Source organism: Pongo pygmaeus, chromosome 18 (genome assembly GCF_028885625.2).
Source record: "Pongo pygmaeus isolate AG05252 chromosome 18, NHGRI_mPonPyg2-v2.0_pri, whole genome shotgun sequence".
Classification (NCBI taxonomy): domain Eukaryota; kingdom Metazoa; phylum Chordata; class Mammalia; order Primates; family Hominidae; genus Pongo; species Pongo pygmaeus.
Genome location: NC_072391.2, coordinates 34,487,397 through 34,507,029, shown reverse-complemented (window position 1 = coordinate 34,507,029; position 19,633 = coordinate 34,487,397). Strand labels below are relative to the sequence as shown.

Below are 19,633 nucleotides of genomic sequence, written 5' to 3'. Positions count from 1 at the left end.
ATATTTAGCTTACCTAAGTTGTTCTCTTTCAAAAACAGTAATATAATGAACATTTTGAAATTTTCCCTGTAGTACATTTTTATCCAAAATACATAAATATGTGGAATTTAAAACAATTTTCCAAAGCAACTGTTTTGTGGCCAAGATTCAAGAAGCCCCAGAGTGTCTTATCGAAAACAATAAATTAAAGATTGCCAATTAAAAATTAAGCGATAGTGCTTGAATGTAATTTGTTTTGTTTTCTTTGTTTCAGAGATGAGGTATCACTATGTTGCCCAGGTTGGAGTGCAGTAGCTAGTCACAAACACAATCATGGTGCATTACAGCCTGGGCTCAAAGGATCCTCCTGCCTTAGTCTCCTGAGTAGCTGGGACTAAAGGCACATGCCACCACACCTAGCTATGTTTTTAAAAACCACCTTTACACTATTGTACGTTTCTGGACATTGGGAAACAAATATATTTTGACTCTCAAGAAAAAGGTACTTGGTGGCACATTAAAGAATGAGTCAATGAGTTTACAAAACACAAGAGGTAGGGTACAGTTATTCCAAAATGATAGGAAACAACACTGTGCCTTTGCTTTTGTTTGAAGAGAAACAAAACGTTTCCACTCAAGTTTTAAGTACCAGAATAGCTAATTACTGTTTAAATGTCACCAAAACTGGTAACATTACTCAGAAAATCAACTATTTCCAACAGAAACAATTTTAGTTACCTTTCACAAGAACTATGTTGTAACTTTCATTTTTAAGGGTCTTATATGGCCTCAGTATTATCACAAACCACTTTGTTAGATTTCAAATTAACTAATTCTAACCCAACCCAAATTAAAAACTGCTCACATTTATGAGCAATACTATTGCACATTACACTCATATTTGAAGAATCTGTGCTTCCCCCCGCACCCCCATTAATAGAATTACATTCCATGAATTACATTCCATTATGTGAATTTATAACACTCAAATTTCTTATGCTCTTCCACTGAACAAGTACATTAATATACTTGTAGTCTCAAAATTCTTCATGAACTCTGAAGTGATTCTCTATGGTGGGAACTTCCTTTGTGAAATGAATTCGGCTAGCCACCTGCAGACCAATAAATCTAAACAAATTTATTTTGCCCCTTTCCAATTCAAGATCTTATTGGATCATGTACTTGATAAAGTGTTACATGGGTGTGAACAATAATCCCTGTTTGTGCAAATTCTTTCAAGACACGTGGATAAGTAACCCAAGTATTGCTTCCTCCGGAATGACCACCATCCAGCCAATACATTGTTCTTATGCTTTTAATGAAAGCATCTATGTCCTTGTCTTTCTTGGCTTCTTTCAATTCAATAAGAAACTGATTCAAAACAACACAACCTTTATTTAATCCAGTCAAAGTAAAAGATGCATCCTTTAGTGATGGTGGATAAAAACTCATGGCCAACTCATCAGATTCTTCACAGGTCCTCTCTTTTTCTCCCTGGAAATGATTTGTAGTATCAGAAGAATTGGACTACAGTTAGATGCTGTGGAGTCCTTATTCCAAACATTGAAATTTTTATTTAATAAACTACTCTGACTTAAAAGCATTAACTAATAACATAAAGGTGCTTAAAAGCTCCAGAGTCACTACCGGGTTCTGGGGAACCAAACATGTTACTTTTCACAAAATTATCATGGCAGCTGAATTTCTGCAAATGCGTTCAGGAGCACTTCATCACTCAAATGGGACCGGTGGGCTCAAATGGTGACAACATTTTCTAGACTCCAGTCTTCCCATTGGTAATTCGTAGGATGACAGTCATAATTTCACGGTAATTCTGCACATCCCCGGGAAAGAGAGGACGTGGTGGCTGCGGCTCTTCCCTCGCCCGCTCCCCGGAGACGTCCCGTAGCTCCAGTACCTCCCAGGCCACGGCCAGGAGGAGCAACTCAGCGCTGCGATGCGGGTGAGCTTCAAGCATGGCGGACGGGGCAATCGCTGAGGCAGCGCCCTACGGCAGAGGGGGAGCATCGCCCACCGCCGCTACCTCTGGGTTCATGGTTCTGCCCTGAGAGCAGAACCAGGCATTTCTAATTCCAAGTTGCGACAGCAGAAGCAGCAGCCCCGGAGACTGAAAAAGCCCGAGTTGTTGGGAAGCGGAGGGTGGGGGCGTTCTGAGGGAGGGACTGCGCAGGACGCCCAACTGTCGGGGCCCGCGGCCAGGCCCGAAGCCAGCGCAGGGCGACCACGTAAGAGAGGGACTTAAGAGTGCAGCGCTGGATTTCGTTCTTTCTATGGTTAAATCCTATTCCATTGTGTGTATACAGCACATTTGGTTTATTCATTTATCCCTTAATGGACACAAAGATTGATTCTATATTTTGGCTATTGTCAATAGAGCTATGATAAACATGGGATTGCAGATATCTCTTCAATATACTGATTTTATTTCCTTTTGAAATATACTTAATAGTGGGATTGCTAGATTGTACGGTAGTTCCATTTGTAGGTTTTTGCTTTTCGTTTTTTGTTTTGTTTTTATTTTTGTTTTGAGAAACCTGCATAGTTTTCCATGCACGTTTCTAATAAATAGATAAATAAATCTAAAAATGTACTAAATTTACATTCACACCAGCAGTGTATAAGTGTTCCCTTTTCTCTACATCCTCATCAAACCTTGTTATCTTTTGTCTTCTTGATAATTCTAAATGGGGCGAGGTGCTATGTCACGTGGTTTTGGATTGCATTTTCCAGATGATTGGCGATGTTGAGCATTTCTTTGTGTCTTCTTTGGAAAAATGTCTATTTAAGTCTTTTGCTAACTAAAGAGTTGGGGTTTTTTTTTATTTTTATTGCTGTTGAGTCCCTTATATAATTTGGATATTAACTCCTTGTCACATGCACATATTTTCTTTTATAGATTGTCTTTTCACTCTGTTAATAAATTTCTATGCTGTACAGAAGCTTTTATTTTAATATTTTATTGATATTAATTTTTCTGTTTTCTGACTTGATAGAGAGGTAAGAGTTGGCCCTCTGCTTCATAGGTTATCTGTCTTCTATCTCACTACTTTTAAGAGCTTTTTTTTCTTTTTGATGTCACACAGTTTGATCATTACTCTTTTTTAAGGTTTATTTTATTTATAATAGATACATAATTATACATATTTATGGGGTACAGGGTAATGTTTCAATGCATTTATACACTGCACAATGACTTCATCAGGGTAATTTGCATATCTAGCACTTTAAACATTTATTTCTTTGTGCTAATAAATTTCAAAAACCTCTCTTCTAGCTGTTAGAATAAACAGTACATTAATATTAGCTATAGTCACTCTACTATGTAATAGAACACCAGAATTTATTATCTCTATCTAACTGTAAATTTGGAACTTTGACAAATCTCTCACCATTCCTTCATCCCTTCACTCTCCCTAGCCTCTGTTACCCAGCATTCTACTCTCTACTTCTGTTAGATCAACTTTTTAAGATTTCACATATGAGTGACATCATGTGGTCTTTTTCTTTCTGTGACTGGCTTATTTCACTTAACATAATGTCCTCTAGATTCATCCATGTTAACATAAATGACAGTTCATTCTGTTTTATTACTGAACATTATTCGTGTGTGTGTGTGTGTGTGTAACATTTTCTTCATTAATCTGTAGATGGGCACTTATACACTGTTGGTGAGAATGTAAATTGGTATTACCATTACGGAAAACAGCATGGAGGTTTTTCAAGAAACTGTAAATAGAACTACCATATATATGACCCAGAAATCTCACCACTGGTTAAATGTCGAAAGGAAATGAAACAGTCTGTCAAAAAGATAATTGCACCCCCATGTTTATTAAAGCACCATTCATAATAACCAAAACCATTCTTTCTTTTAAGTATTTTTAAATTTATCTTTTTCGACACATTACCCTCTAAACTTTAATAGGATTCATGTCTTGTTTCCAATTTCTGAAACTTATGAGTCACCAATTCTTTGAATATTGCCTTCCTGTTTATTATAGAGTCTAGTAAAACAATTAAATGTTTTTCATTTCTTCTCATCTAATCTTCATATATAAATATATTTGTATTTTGTAATAATCTGCCTTCTCTAAAGTATATGACTACATTAATTGTGCTCAGCATTTCAGTTTACTAGTCCTCTCATCAGCTCAGTCTATTTTAATGTGTAATTTGTATGCTGTACATTAAATTGTTTTAATACATTTTAATAGTTTACTTTCCATTTTCCTCTTTTCCAGATATGACTGGACAAGCTCCTAGTTTTTTCCCACATTATTTTGGTTTCTGGTTTTTTCATTATATTGGCAAACATTTAAATATAAACCTGATATCTGAGGTTTATGTGCCATATAATTTATCTAATGCTTCAGGCTAGTAGCTTATCTCCTTTTGTGCAACATAAATTATAATTTAGTTCTCACATATGGAACACAGCATACTCAGGATGCCTGCAGGCAGTTTATGTGTGTTTATTACATTTGACTTCAGAAGCTGAACAACCCACATGGATCTGAATCCTTGTGATCGGATGGAGCACTGGCCTCTCAGGTTGATACTTCTCTGGATCATTACCTTTATTTTCTTGACTGGTCCGGAGAAGTTTTCATAATTTTCTTTCGACTATATTAGGCATTTTGTGAATTCTTAAAACTTCTTGGTGATTTTAGTATCTACATTAAGTTTTTAAAGCACGTTATTTTCCTAAAAAGCAGAAAAATCTACAGTTGCATACATGAGTAAAATATTTACATAGATTTTCAAATGCATAGATCATTACCTCATGAGAATTCCATGTTTCTTCATTTGAAGTACTGCTCTCTTCAATAGACCATATTGTAATAATTCATAGAATGTGATTCCTTTTTTACCATTAGAAAATTAATTATGTTTTATGCACAAATCTCTGAAATACTTCACTGAAGTCAATAGTATATGGTCACAATTGTTGTTTCCTTTAACATAAAACATAAAACTATTATGGGTAAAATTATTTATCTGAATTAAGATCTTTTGGCTTCAACTGTCATTCTACCTCCTCATTAGCACTTCTCTAACTCCATAAAAGTTATCGTTTGAATTTTTTGTTTAATTTAGAATTTATGGAAAAGAGGTTTTTTTTAATGTTGTAATGTTTTTATTGCAACTGAGGATGTTTTCAATAAATGTCTTAAACTTGAGGCCTTGGCTAAGTATTGCTTTTGCACTGAAGTCAGATTTCTCTGGCACGACTCCACTGCCTGCAATGATATTTATGAAAACTACAAATGCCAGCACACTATTTCAATACTGTACTCACTTGCTCATATCTAAATATCTCGTAAGCTATGATAAAAACCAAAAATAAATGCTGAATATGTAGTACAAATAAGCAGATTCTTCACAGAAGAAAACAATAACAGACCAATTTTCTACAATATGTCACTTGCTCATTAGTTCTTCAATAATATTATTTAGGTTATTTCAAGTATAAGAAGTTATTTTATCTAGGTTCTAAAGGGCATAAATAAAGATGCATATAGTCAGATTTATTTTTAAAAACTTTTGATTTTTTTGCTATGCATCTTACTGTGAATATATGGAGAGAAAAACAAATGTACATTTAAGTTATCAGTGGTTATATGCGTTTTGCATATATGGGTTTTTGCTTATATGGATGTCATAAATGACAAGATAAAATAATGAAGTTTGATAAACTCATCTGTGCCCTGTAAACTTCAGTCCACTTGCTGCATAACTTGATTCAGCCATTATTTATTAGTTTAAAAACTGGTTTTAAAAAGCTGCAAACCAAACTTTATCACACATTTCAGAATCAGGAAGGGGTAAACTTGTGACAGAGTTCCTCTGTGCCGACTTTTTTGGGGAGAAAAGTTCTGCAAATATAAAATAACACTTGTTTCCAAATTCTGTTTTTAAAATGGTTGAGATTTCTTCTATGATTAACCTTCACTCTACAGTTCCTTTTACCCAAGGCGTGGTCCCTGGGTGATCTTTTTAAGGTTTAGTTTCTGGGAAGTTTTCAGCAAACCTATCTCATACTGTGTCCCAGTTTGTTGGGTTTTGTTTTGGAGAAGGTGAACACCTTCAATTGAGGATGGATTTCCTGTCCCCGAACCTACATGTGTTCACTGAATCTGAGGCTGAATTGGAGTTTTCATTCCCCCCATCATCCTTCCTCAGGCCGCCTCCTTTTTTCCAACCCATCTTCTTCAACATCTTCCAACCTTTGTTGCTGTCAGTAATTTCAGAATGAACAGATGCAGGAGCATCATCTTTTTGGAAAATTCCTTCACTTCCAACCTGCTTACTACATTTTCCAGGTCTATTTTTATATTTTAGAATCTTTAGTGTGTATTCATCTTCATAGTCTGTATTCTGTAAACCATATTTTACTCGTATTTCCTTTAATTATTTTCTGATTTCCGACTCTTTTTTCTCCTTACTTAGTTTTGGACCAAGAAACATTCACCTTTCTTATCAAAGTAAATGTGAGCTCTAACCTGCCGTGGGTCACAGCTATCATAGGTATCACTGCCAGGGGTAGTGAATGTGAAAGGGTAACACGGTCTCTCCAATTTTCACTTTATGTCTATGTATGCTCAGGTACATAAGGGTCACATTTAGTTTTCAGTTGAACAATCTGTTTTCCATTAACAATTGTCCCATTTTGACGGCCTTGATCTACAAGGACATAACTTTGTAAGTCATGGTCAAAATAAATTTCTACCTGAAACTTACTGACACCTACTTCAGGGATTCAAAGAGCATGCTCCAGATCATTTTCTCTTCCAATTGTAGCAGGTTTTAGAGCAGTAATGATAAAGAGTGACCCTGTACAAACACAGGTGATCTAATGACAATTAATACACAGGGGCCAATTTTTTTCTCATTTTCCTCCTCAGTGTCTTCTGCATTACATTATCTTCACTGGTAATGTGAGGAGGGGCTGCACTGGGGCCTTAAAGGATGCCTGTGGAGCCAGAGGCCACGGGAGTTCAGGCAGCAAAAGGCAGCCTGGCCCTGGCTGGCTGCTGTGCCCCTCGCCAGGATACCCTGATACGCATTGCCTGGAGCCAAACAAGGCTATGGGCAACTAGCAAGGGGAATGCTGATGGCCCTGCCTGATCTGCAGGGCCTGGAAACCAGCAAACTCCTGGGAACTATGACCTTTTCCTCAGCTGCAGGAGCAGCAGGAAGAGCATCAGAGAAGTCAAGGGGCCAGAAGCTCTCCGCCGGTTTCTGGGTTGAGCCAGAAATGGTGACCAAGAGAGTTTTCAATAAAGTTTACCTGTGGCTAGATATTACCTGCTGATTACTCTTAATTTTTTCCCACATTTATTGAGCTATGTTTGCAGATTGAAAAGTGTATATATTTAGGGTGTACAATAGAGTGCTTTGAGGTGTGTATACATCTTTAAATTATTTCAATGAAGATGGTTAACATATCTATTTCCTTACATAGTTACTTTATGCATTTCTCTGTGTGTGGTAAAAGCACTTCAGTTCTACTTTTGTAACAAATTTCAACTACATGTTATTATTAACTATGGTCACCATTTTACAGATTAGGTCCCCAGCAGCTTTTCATTACATAACTGAAGGTATGCAGCCTTCGACAGTATCTCCTCACTTTTCCCCACTTCCTAGCCCATGGTAATTACCATTTTATTCTCTTTTTCTTTCTCTTTTTTTTTTTGAGAATCCACATACAAACGAGATCATGCAGTATTTGTCTTTCTGTATTTGTCTTATGTCTTCAAGGTACATCAATACTGTTATAAATTAAAGAATTTCATTTTTATTACAGCTGAAATTATCTCTCTCTCTCACAGTTTATCCATTTGTTTGTATCAGAGGACTGCAGATACCCTTGGCGATACTGATTTTATGTCCTTTGGCTATATACTCTGAATTGGGATTAAGGGTAAATCTAGTTTAAAAATGTTAAGGAAACTCCATACTGTTTTTTAACAATGGCTGCACCAATGGACATGCTCAGCAATGGTCTACAAGTATTCTATTTTCTCTGCACCCTAACACTTGTTATCTTTTGACTTTTTGATAATAGCTATCCTAAAACCATGATAAGGTGATATCTCATTATGATTTTGATTGTAATTACTCTGATAATTAGTGATGTTGAGAATCTTTTTATATACCTGCTGGCCATTTGTATGTCTTTGGAAAATGGCTATTTAGATATTTTTCCCAATTAATCAGGAAATTGGTTTTTGTTTTGTTCTGCTGTGAAGTCTTTTTTCTTTGTATTGAGTAGTATTACATGTATTTTGGATAGTAACACATTATCCTACATATGGTTTACAAATATTTTATCCCATCCCATATATTGCATTTACATTTTGTTGACTTTTTTTTATTGTGCAGAAACTTTTTACTTTGATATAGTTCCACTTTTTAATTTTTGCTTTTGTTGCTTGCCTTCTTTGTGTTGAATCCAAAACATCATTGCCACAACTAGTGTCAAAAAGCTTTTTTCCTATTTTTTTTAGAGGATTCATGATTTCAGTTCTTATGTTTGAGTCTTTATTTTAAACTCATTTTTGGGATGGTATAAGAGAAAGGTTCACTTTTTGTGTACGCATATCTAGTTTTTTCCACACCATTTCTTGATGTGTCTATCTTTTCCTAATTATGTGAGATCACTTGACTATGTATGTGTGAGTTTATTTCTGGGTCCTCTATTCTGTTCCAATGGTTTTTATGTAGGTACTATCATATTTTTATGACTATAGCTCTGTAATACAGTTTGAAATCAGGAAGTTTTAGGCTTTCAGCCTTTTTGTTCTTCTCAGTATTTGGCTATTTGGAGTCTTCTGTGGCTCCATATAAATTTTACAAATGTTTGTTCTACATTTATTTTAATGGTGTTAAAATTTTGATAGGAAATTATTTAACTCTGTAGATGAATTTGTGTGATATAGATATTTTAACAATATTAATTTTTAGAATCCATGAACACAGGATATATTTCTCATTTTATATTCTTCAATTTCTTTCATCAACATTTTATAGTTTTTAGTATGCAGGTCTGTAATATTGTTTGTTAAACTCATTCTATGTGATAAATTACATATTTCTATTTGATAATATTGTAAATGGAACTATTTTCTTTATTCCTTTTTCAGATATTTTGTTGTTACTATACCAAAACGCAACTGATTTTCATGTTCATATTGTATCCTGCAACTCTACTGAATTAGTTTTTTAGCTATAACAGGGTTTCGTTGTTGTTGTTTTTGGTAAAATGGTGGGTATTCTTAATGCTAGTTACACTTTAAATTGATAGTTGCTATTATCATTCCATAATTCTTTAAAATCTGACCAGATGAGATTCTGCTCTCATGAATTCAGTGGAATTCAAATCTTTCCATTTAAAATAATTTTGTGGGTTTTGCCTGGGCGCTGGGATGGGGGGCGCCCCGTGGGAGCTGGGAGATTCAGGACGGGAAGGGAGAAATGGTCAGGGAGGAGGCTGAGCCGGGGAAGCAGAAAGGAGAACACGAACAGCAGAAAGGAGAACAGGAACAGCAGCAAGGTGAGGGATCCTGTTGGAAACCCGCGGATCCTGTTGGAAACCCAGTGCGGAGAGACAATGGGCCATAAAAGGGGTGAAGGGTGGGAGTGGGCAACAGGACCGCTTCCCGGGCAGGGGGCAGGGAACTTTGCTAAAACTACAAGCCCCAGGGAACAGTACGGGCAGGGTGGGAGGGAGTGGAGACGACCAGGCGGACCCCAAGGTCAATTTGGAGAAAGGGACATTTCCAGGTTCCTTCACCTCTGCGGGCATGGGCGCCCCAAGGGCAGGGCAGGGGAGGAGGCGGCTCCCGGCGGGCTCCAAGAGCTGAGGGGCGCACAGCCGGTTCGCAGAGCCGGGGTGAAGGCAGAAACAAGCTAAGGCTGCGGAACTCGCTGGCCCCGTAGGTGGGCGCGGGGGCGTGGGCGGGGCCGAACTCACGGGGCCCAGCGCCAGGGTCTGCAGGTGGCCCCGGGGGAATCCATCCGCCCGTGCAGTGGCCTCCCGGGAAACCAGTGTGGTCAGTGCCATGGACACGCCCTTCCCAGTTGGAACATTTGTGAGGCCAGAGTTTAAGCTCCGGCAGAAAAGCGGCAGGAAAAAAGACTGAAAGAAACCAGAGTGCGAAGTCCAGCCCAAGGAGAGGAAGCGGAAATGCCTGGCCTGCGTCAAACTGGGATCTGAGGAGAAGGTTCCGGCCCTGATGGTCACTGCCCTATAGAGACGCAGGCTTGGGGGCAGCCGGAGGAGCACCAGGAGACCCAATGCAGCAGGACAGAGCGGGCGGTGAGGACCCGTTAGCTACTGCTTCCCCGCACAGTTCGCCTTCTCCAAGGCCCGGCCCCCCAGCGGACCCCAGCATGGCGCCTCATGGACCGCTGCCGGGGGTGACCGGTGGAAGACCCCTACCTCCCGGGGAGAGGACCCCACTATATACCCAGCTAATAAAGCTGCTTCCCCCACCCAAAAATAAAGTTTAAAAAATGAATTAAATTTTTGTTTGGTTGTTGAAAATAATGTGTACACTCTGTTTACTGGTCAACATGTTACCCGTTTATCTAATGCCTAATTAGTCAAACTTTTTAAAGAAGTTATTTAACGTTATGGTCCTTTATTATGACACAGTCAATTTTATAATGGTTTTAATATCATCTAATATGATTAAAATATGTCAATTTGTCATTGCCAATGAATCTTTGTGTTATTTATTTTACACTGTTAGATATTCTGTCTACAAATGTGTAATGGCTTACAATCTTGCCTAACATATTGTATGTGTTAAGTACCAACTACTCTAATTCAACAAATTATCTTTTTACACCATTCTTAAAATACAATATTATTTTGTATTTATTTTTATTAAAATTATTTTTCTGTGTAAATATTTATGAAAATTATGAGGTCTATTCAGTCTGCCGTCTTGATAAAAGTCAGGGTTTTTTTCTCTTTATTAGTGTGTTAGGCAGTACAAATGCAATTTCATTACAGGGACATGTTGCATGGTGATGAAGTATGGGCTTTTGTGTAACAATCATCTGAACGGTACTCATTGTTCCAATTAGGTATTTTCTCATTCCTGAACCCTCTATCAACCTCCCATCTTTCTGAGTCTCCAGTGTGTATTTTTCCAGTCTCTATATCCAAGTGTACGTATAATTGAGCTACTACTTACAAGTGGGAAAATGCAGTATTTGATTTTCTGTTTCTGAGTTATTTCACTTACAATAATTACGTCCAGTTCCATTCATGTGGTTGCAAAAGACATGATTTTATTCTTCTTTATGACTGAGTGCTATTCCGTAGTGTAAATGTGTAGCACATTTTCTTTATTCAGTCATTGATTGATTGAATTGATTCATAAATTTAAATTGAAGATATGCTATTCACAATAGCATTTTTTACATGCTTGTTGACCATCATTGAATTCTTTTTGAAAAATATCTGTTCCCGTTCTTTGCCTGCTTTTTAATGAGGTTACTTGTTTCATTCTTGTTGAGTTGTTTGATTTCCTTGTATATTCTGGACATTAGTTCTTTATCACTTTCATAGTTCACAAACATTTTTCTTGTTCCATAGGTTGTCTGCTCACCTGTTAATTGAAAGCTCCTTTCAGGAGCTTTTTAGTTTAATTAAATTTCATTTGTCTATTTTTGTTATTGTTGTATCTGCTTTTGGGATCTTAGTCATGAATTATGTGTCTAGACCAATGTCCAGAAGAGCTTCTTCTAGAATTTCTATCATTTCAGGTTTTACATTTTAGTCTTCTAATCAATGTTGAGTAGGATATGGTATCCATATTGAGTTGGATATTGTATATGGTGAGAGTTAGGGTTTCTATTTCATACTTCTGTATATGGCAATATAATTTTTCCAGCACAATTTGTTGAATAGGATGTCATTTTCCCATGTATGTTTCTGTTGACTTTGTAAAAGAACAATTGTGTGTATGTATGTGGTGTTATTTCTAGGTTCTCTGTTCTGTTCCATTGATCTATGCATCTGTTTATATCAGTACCATGCTGGTTTGGTTATTAAAGCCTTCTAGTATAATTTTAAGTTAGGTAATATAATATGTCCAACTTTGTTCTTTTTGCTTAGATTTGCTCTGGCTATTCAGGCTTTTCTATGGTTCAATATGAATTTAATTTCTTTTCTAATTCTATGAAAAATAACATTGGCATTTTGGTAGGATTTGCATTTAATATGTAGATCATTTGTGGCAGTATGGTCATTTTAATGAAAATACTTCTTCCAATCAATGAGTAGGGATGTTTTTCTCATTTGTGTCATGTACAACTTATTTCGTCAATGTTTTGTAGTTTTCCTTGTAGAGATCTTTCACCTGTTTGATAAATTGTATTTCTAGGTATTTTACCTTTTTTGGAGCTATTGTAAAAGAAATTGACTTTTTAGTTCGGTTTTCAGCTTGATCATTATTAGTGTATAAAATTGCTAGTAATTTTTGTACATTGATTTTTGTATCTTGAAACACTATTAAATTCATTTATCAAATCTAAAAGTTTTCTGATGGTCTGAAGATTTTTCTTGATATAATATTATGTAATCATCAAAGAGGGACAATTTGACTTCCTAACTAAAATCACATGGATTCTTCCACCAAGATTGACAGAGTCAGTGGGGAGGGCACAGGTGCTGGTATTTTTTTTAAAGTGGTCATGTGATTATGGTTGGAAGCCTAGGCCGAGAGCCACTTAGCTAAGCATTGCTTCTCAAGTTTCAATGTACATGTGAATCATTTCCAATTGCAGGCCTCTCTCTTAGTAATGTGATTCTGCAGGTTTGGAAGGGGTACATGAATTGGTTTCTTTAAAAAGCCTCCTCTTAATGCCCATTATTCTCTCACTACATCCATTGTAGTAGCACTCAGCTAAAGAAAGTAGGCACAGCACACAGTTTCTGACACCCAAAATTCTTACCACGACACAAATACTTTTGGCCCAAATTGGAAAGCACCAATCACCATTTACAAGCATGTTATTCTCTGCTGGCTCTTTAAAATTTACAGAGGCTAGAGAAGGCATCAATGTTTGAGTAAGTCTGTTTAATCAAACATTGATTAAATTGATTCATAAATTTAAATTGACGATATGCTATTCACAATAGCATATATTGCTATTTATTGCAGCACTGTTCACAATAGCATATATATTTGCTATTGTGAACAGTGCTGCAATAAAGGTATAAGTGTGGGGATCTTCTTTATGTAATGAGTTATTTTTCTTTAAGTAGATACCCAATAGTGGGAGCACTGGATTAAATGGACATTCTACTTTTAGTTTTTTGAAAAATATCCGTACCTTTTTCCATAGAGGTTGTAGAAATTTACATTCAAACACACACAATGTATAAGTGTTCTCTTTTCTCTGTAAGCTTGCCAATATCTATAAATTTTTGCTTTTTAACAATTAGCCATTATGAATGATGTAAAATGATATTGTGATTTTTAATTAGTATTTCTCTGATGATTGGCAATGTTGAACATTTTTTACATGCTTGTTGACCATCATTGAATTCTTTTTGAAAAATATCTGTTCCTGTTCTTTGCCTCCTTTTTAATGAGGTTACTTGTTTTATTCTTGTTGAGCTGTTTGATTTATTTGTATATTCTTGGTGTTAGTTCTTTATCACCTTCATAGGTCACTTTGAAAAACATGTACACATGAGTTAATACAATATTGAGCATGTACTATTTGTTCAGAAGTCTGTTATAGAGCGCGGTGCTGGAAACCACATGATGTGAGTTAATCCTCATAGCACCCTGGGAGTTGGGTGCTAAGTGTTCTGTAATTCCCAGGATTTAAATGAAAGGCCCAACATTTCTATTTTTTCTTTCATTTAAAACATTATTTACCTTAAAAAGAATATGTGTAGAATAAAAGCTATATAGACAGATGAGAGGGATAGAGAAAGAAAGGGTGAACTGTTCAGAGGGATATTTTTGGTATTTATATTGACTTTCTTGTGCCTTGTAGAGCAACTACTGGATCTGCAAAAATAAAAAACAGATTGCTAGGTGGGATGTCTCTAAAAGCACCGGCTTCAATGAAAAAGAAATTGTGGCCTACAAATAGATAATTATTTGCTCCTATTTATCTGTTCTTTATTTTCAGGAAATTGTGGGCACCAGCTCAGGAGAGGCAGCAGGAACCACCACTCAAATTTCTGATCTCCTTTAATTAGTTCTGTGAGAGGAGACTCTAGGGTGAGGCCAAACCTGGATGAGGCTTTAGAAGAGGGTGGACCTGGGGAGAGCTGGGACAGAAAGTGGGCCCCACGCTTCTGATGTCTATGCTGGTGGAGTATTTCCAGTTCTGTCTTTCCTAAGCCCCCCAATAGAAACTTGACCCTAGAGTTTGTGTAATTTTAATCTATTTTAGCCATTTCCCTGTCAATTTTTATAACACACGATAACAAGGAATTTAACCAAAACTCTTAGGGTTTTTTAGAAAAATTATATGAGAAGCTAAAACATTTATTTTTACTAAGGTAAAAGAAATAGAAATAATCACAATAATAGTAATAATTCTTCTGTCCATGAATATCCCTTCAGATGGTGACATCGGAACTCACAACAACAGCATAAGGGAGGTGGAACAAATGCAGCCAAAGGCCCCTGTACACCTTTCTTCTCTCTTCTGACCACAGAATGTTGAATTCAATCATTAAGCCATTTGCTCTGGAATGAAAGTATCTGGACAGTAGAAACTATGTTACATCTGTTTCTCTAATGGTCATATGATATAGTTTAGATGTTCCCTCCAAATCTCATATTGAATTTTAATCTGTAATGTTACAGGTGAGGCCTGATGGGAGATGGTTGAATCTTAGGGATGGATTTCTAATAACTCTCTGCTGTCCTTGTCATGGTGAGTACCCACGAAAGCTTGTGGTTTAAAAGTGAAGTGTATCCCTCCTCTATCTTTCCTGTTCCCACTCCTACCATGTGAGATGCCTGCTCCTCTTTCATCTTTCACCATGATTGTAAGCTTCTTTATATGTTAATGCTGTTACAAAATTTAACGCAATATTTTCAAAAAATTACCTGACAAAATTTTGTTATCATATAAATATGTTAAATATATTACATAATCAATATATTATATCATTTATATCATGACATCACAATACATTATGATGTCATAATCTATACATATTATAACAATATATGATGGCATCATATATTGTGCATCTTATGACATCACAATATATTATAACATAATTCATATATATTATGATATCACAATATATTGTGACATAATTTGTATGTATTGTGACATAACAATATATTAGGACATCATAATTTGTATTTATTATTATGATATCATAATAACATGTAAAACTGTGTTCGGTAATTTTATAAGACAACTGAGTTAAATTTTGTAGCAACATTAACATATAAATTTAATGGAACCTAAGAGAATTATCTGCTCTTGTGTAAATGACTACTTTATGATGTTATGATAACATAATATATCAAAATTTGTTTATATATCAAATAAATTTTATGTGATATTATGGTATCAATATATAATGCTATTGTAAGTTCCATTTAAATCCTATTTAAATTCAGACAATTTTGTTAGGCAGTGTCTGTATGTCTACCATCCGTTATTTTTTTGGGTTGCACTATTTGCACAGACAGCACAGCTGGGGAAACACAGACTCACCCAGGACAGGCTCTTCCCTGAATTTTTCCCTTCCTCAGGGAATCAGTTCATCTGTCAACCAAGTCATTTTAGAGTGGAGACCAAGTACTCTCAAACATAAAAGTTCTCATTTCTGCATGCTTTTCTCAAGAACAGGGAAAAACAAGAAGGTTCTTTTTAGGCAACACTTGCTGGACATACACTAAGCCTTCTACAGTTTGAGGGCTCTAGCCAGCAGATACAGACTTCTCAGTAGGAAGGGATGAGGCAGCTGTCCTGAGCCTAGAGCTCCAACATACCTTGTCTCATCTCGTTTAAGCAATTTTGAGAGGCTGCTCTGGAATATGTCTCGATGGTGGATGTTAGGAAACAACACAGGCTTTGATGGGACTCAGGTGGTGTCTGTTGTGCGAGGACAGGAGCTGAATGCTCAGGATCTAGGCTGTTTTCTTGTGGTCAGGTGGGTTACATGTTTGGGACCGAGTCCATTTTTACTAGGGAGGCTGAATAAATACTCCAGAAAAAGGTGGAGCTCCTGGGATGACCGAGGAAGGGTGACAAAGGGAGGAAATTTATCTCTCCACCTAGACTTTTTGCCACCTCAGGAATCAGGGGCTGATTAAGTTAGCATCAGCTCTAATCTAACCAATTCAATCCCATTGTATTTGATCTAATTGTCATCTCTATTGTTAAGGTAGAAAGGGCCATTTTATTTGGTATTTACTTTTTCTCTATATTTTTATTTTATAATATATGTATGTATCTAATACAAGCAACCATAATTTTAATTTGACATTTCCAAGCATTTGAGAAATTATAATATTCATGTACATGATTTTAACACTATGTATAATTTTCTTTCTTTGCAAAATGTATGACACATTTCAATATAAGTATGTTTAATTCTGCATCTTGAAAAATAAGCAGTATCTTAAATACTTCCAGGCAGGAATTGGGACAGAAATAAGAATAAATGATTCCCCTATCTTCTGATTCCAGTGCCCCGACTTTTTTTTGTTTGTTTGTTTGTTTTTTGTTTTTGACACGACAAGACCCAGAAAATGTCTACTCTTAACTTTGTTTAGGTCCCTAGTAAAACTATATAGCAAGAAACTTTTCTTATTGAGGCCCTAATGAGTGGCAGGAAAAACAAAACTGTTCAGCCAGTTACAGTAAAACATGCCCAGCTGACGGACTTATAAAAGGCAGATCCAGCAGGATCACATACAGTCTGAATCTGGATGTGTAAGAGAGAGCACCTTTCACTTGAGCTTGAACATGGGAAAAGGAAATGAAGATCCTGATTCCTCACTTCTCCTCCAACCAATGCCCCACTGACCAGCCTTCTTTCCAACAGATCTCCTTTACAGAAAAGAACTCAGATGAGAAGAGATTATTCAAAGAAAAAGGCAAGACCCCTTCCTCCTGTTCCAGTGAGAAGCACATGCAAAGGTAGGGTAAGGCTTTGGGCTGTTCTTATGGAGGCTGGAAGGAGGTTTGGAATTAGGGATACTGAGGTATGTGTCTTTGGTGGGATTTTACTTTCAAATTGGAAACGGGAAATGGCTTAGATTCCTGAGGAGACTTTGAGAAATTTGTTCACTCATGACACTGGAAGAAGAGCTTCACTTGAAAGACTGATCCACAAATATTTGTCAGAGACACACTATGGGACTCTGCCTGGAAGAGTTGAGTCACCTAAACTCCATGTTGCACTAGGATCAAAGCCCAATCCAAATGAGAAGAAGAATGCTGAATAAACTAAGCTTAAAGACAGAAACAGCACAGTGAGATTGGGTAAAATCAGACTCTTTCAAGGTAAAAAGAGACAGCAACAACACCGTCTCCCCTGGCAAGGAAACTGGTAGCTCTTTGGCAGCCAGGGCCTCACAGATCCTGGACTTTGGAGAACAGAGGAGAGCTGGGTTTGGTGGCAACTTCAGCTCCTATGTGTCCAGGATGAACTAAGGCTTCTAGGGTGTTTGGTTGGAGGCACTTGCTCAAACTCTCATTTTACCAACAGATCAGCAGAACCAGAGTCGAGCTTACATGAGGGAAACTCCCAGAAAAGGAAAATCAGTTCCAAGGACAGCTGCCAACCAAGACAGAGTGGGTAGAATCTTGCTTTTTTTTTTTTTCACAGAGGGCAAACAAATAGAAGACTTTTATACAGGGCTGGAACAGCAAGGGGACTTCTTAGAGACTAGGAAATTTCCTGAGATCCTGGCACTTAGAGGATATATGGGGACTCAAAAGGGGTTAAACTTCACTTCATTAAAGTGCTGAGATGGTAAGGATGGAGAAGAGACAAATGAGGTTCATCTGAAGGTGCACGGGAGGTTGTGGAAATGAGGATCTGTGGGCACTGTTCTGGAGAGTGTCTCACTCACATGCTTCCTCTGCAGGGACCTGTCCAGAAGAGTAGCACAGGTTGATGTTGAAAAAGAAACTAAAATCCTCCACTGCTGTGCACAGCAGTGAAATCCAGGAGACCTATGATGCCCACCACAGAGGGCCTTTCATGGCTCACACTGGGTGCAGCAAGCAGCACTGTTCTCAGGCTCCAGGAGTTCAATAGCCATCACTTCAGAAAGCTTGGTGACCTTGCAAGGTGTGTCAAAGGCCATTTATCAAGACCTACCCCAGGGGTTGGTGCAGCAGGTCCATTCTCCACTGACCTGGGAGCAGCTCACTCAGCTGGCCCAGCTCTGGGGACCTCTGTGTGCCCAGGTGCAGACGTTCCATATTATGGCCACCCAGTCAGGTTCTTTCCTGCTAAGAACTGTCTTGTTTAAGCCACACTGCCTGGCGCTGGGGATCCAGCCCTGGATAGAGAAGCCCAACCCTTGCCTGGACAGGAGATAACTGAGCCTGTCAGTGGATCAGATGAAGTTTGAGCTGGGTGGACCCTGACCCTATTCAGCAGAGAATGCAGTTCTTGGAATGAGAACAATAACCTGCTACTTCTCAGATTCTTCCAGATGAGCAGCAGTGACAATTTTAGATGCACTGTGTTAATATGTGACAGAACCTGAAGCAGTCATAGGAAAGGAACTTGAACAACATACTCAAAATGGTGAACCCTGCATTTTGTAGAGGGCTAAGATTATGAACACATTTTATATTTTTTGTTAGACATTTGATGTCTTTTCTATGTCTGATGACAGTCATGCATTTCTATATATTGAGACAAATATTAGGATGTAATCATTGATATGCCTTTGCAAATTTTAAATTGTAGGAAAATAAATATAAAATTATATGCTTCTCTTTTAATTCAGAAAAGTTTGTAGCCTCTCACTCTCCCATGCTAAACCAATGAAGGAATAATATCGACAAACCTTTAATAGTACTCCCTATGGGAAAATGTCAATATATTTTTACAGTTTAATAAAATTATGGTGCAATCACTACACAAGGTGTTTACTATTAATATTTTTACATAAAATTGAAGTCCAGATATGTTAAATGTAATTGATTGTACTTATTTATTCTTCACCTGACTCATATTTGCCTCATTTTAAATTTCCTAAATTTAAACTTTCTTCTATTTTATACACTTCAGTTGATTGTACTGTATTGTAGGATATTAAATGTAATATATTGTCATTTATTTCACATATTGCTATATTTTATATTTTTTCTTCTTGCATTTTACAGTGAGATTATGAAATCTTTCATCATCTAAATGTATTTTTGTTTTTCTCTTTGTCTCTTAAGTTTCATACACATAATGATATGAACATTAATGTTTTTGAGAATATTCAATTTTAGATAATTTTGTATTTTATCCATACTGAACTTGTATTTACTCCATGTGTGAGTTAGAGGACTTTTTATCTTCACTTCTTCTTTATTTTTACCCTGACCTCTCCACACTACACAGCTCTTGTTTTAGTCAAAGAATAGTGATTTATCATTCCAGTAA

At 36.9% G+C, this 19,633-nt stretch overlaps 4 pseudogenes; 2 read left to right on the top strand and 2 right to left on the bottom strand.

The window, feature by feature from the left end:
• Positions 1-1,016: 1,016 nt before the first annotated feature.
• On the bottom strand, positions 1,017-4,572 carry LOC129015126 (mitochondrial protein C2orf69-like; annotated as a pseudogene).
• A 1,377-nt stretch (positions 4,573-5,949) lies between these two features.
• LOC129015125 (angiogenic factor with G patch and FHA domains 1-like) lies at positions 5,950-8,470 on the bottom strand (annotated as a pseudogene).
• A 1,010-nt stretch (positions 8,471-9,480) lies between these two features.
• On the top strand, positions 9,481-10,511 carry LOC129015124 (retinoic acid receptor responder protein 2-like; annotated as a pseudogene).
• Positions 10,512-16,983: 6,472 nt separating this feature from the next.
• LOC129015123 (protein FRG2-like-1) lies at positions 16,984-18,602 on the top strand (annotated as a pseudogene).
• Positions 18,603-19,633: the final 1,031 nt, after the last annotated feature.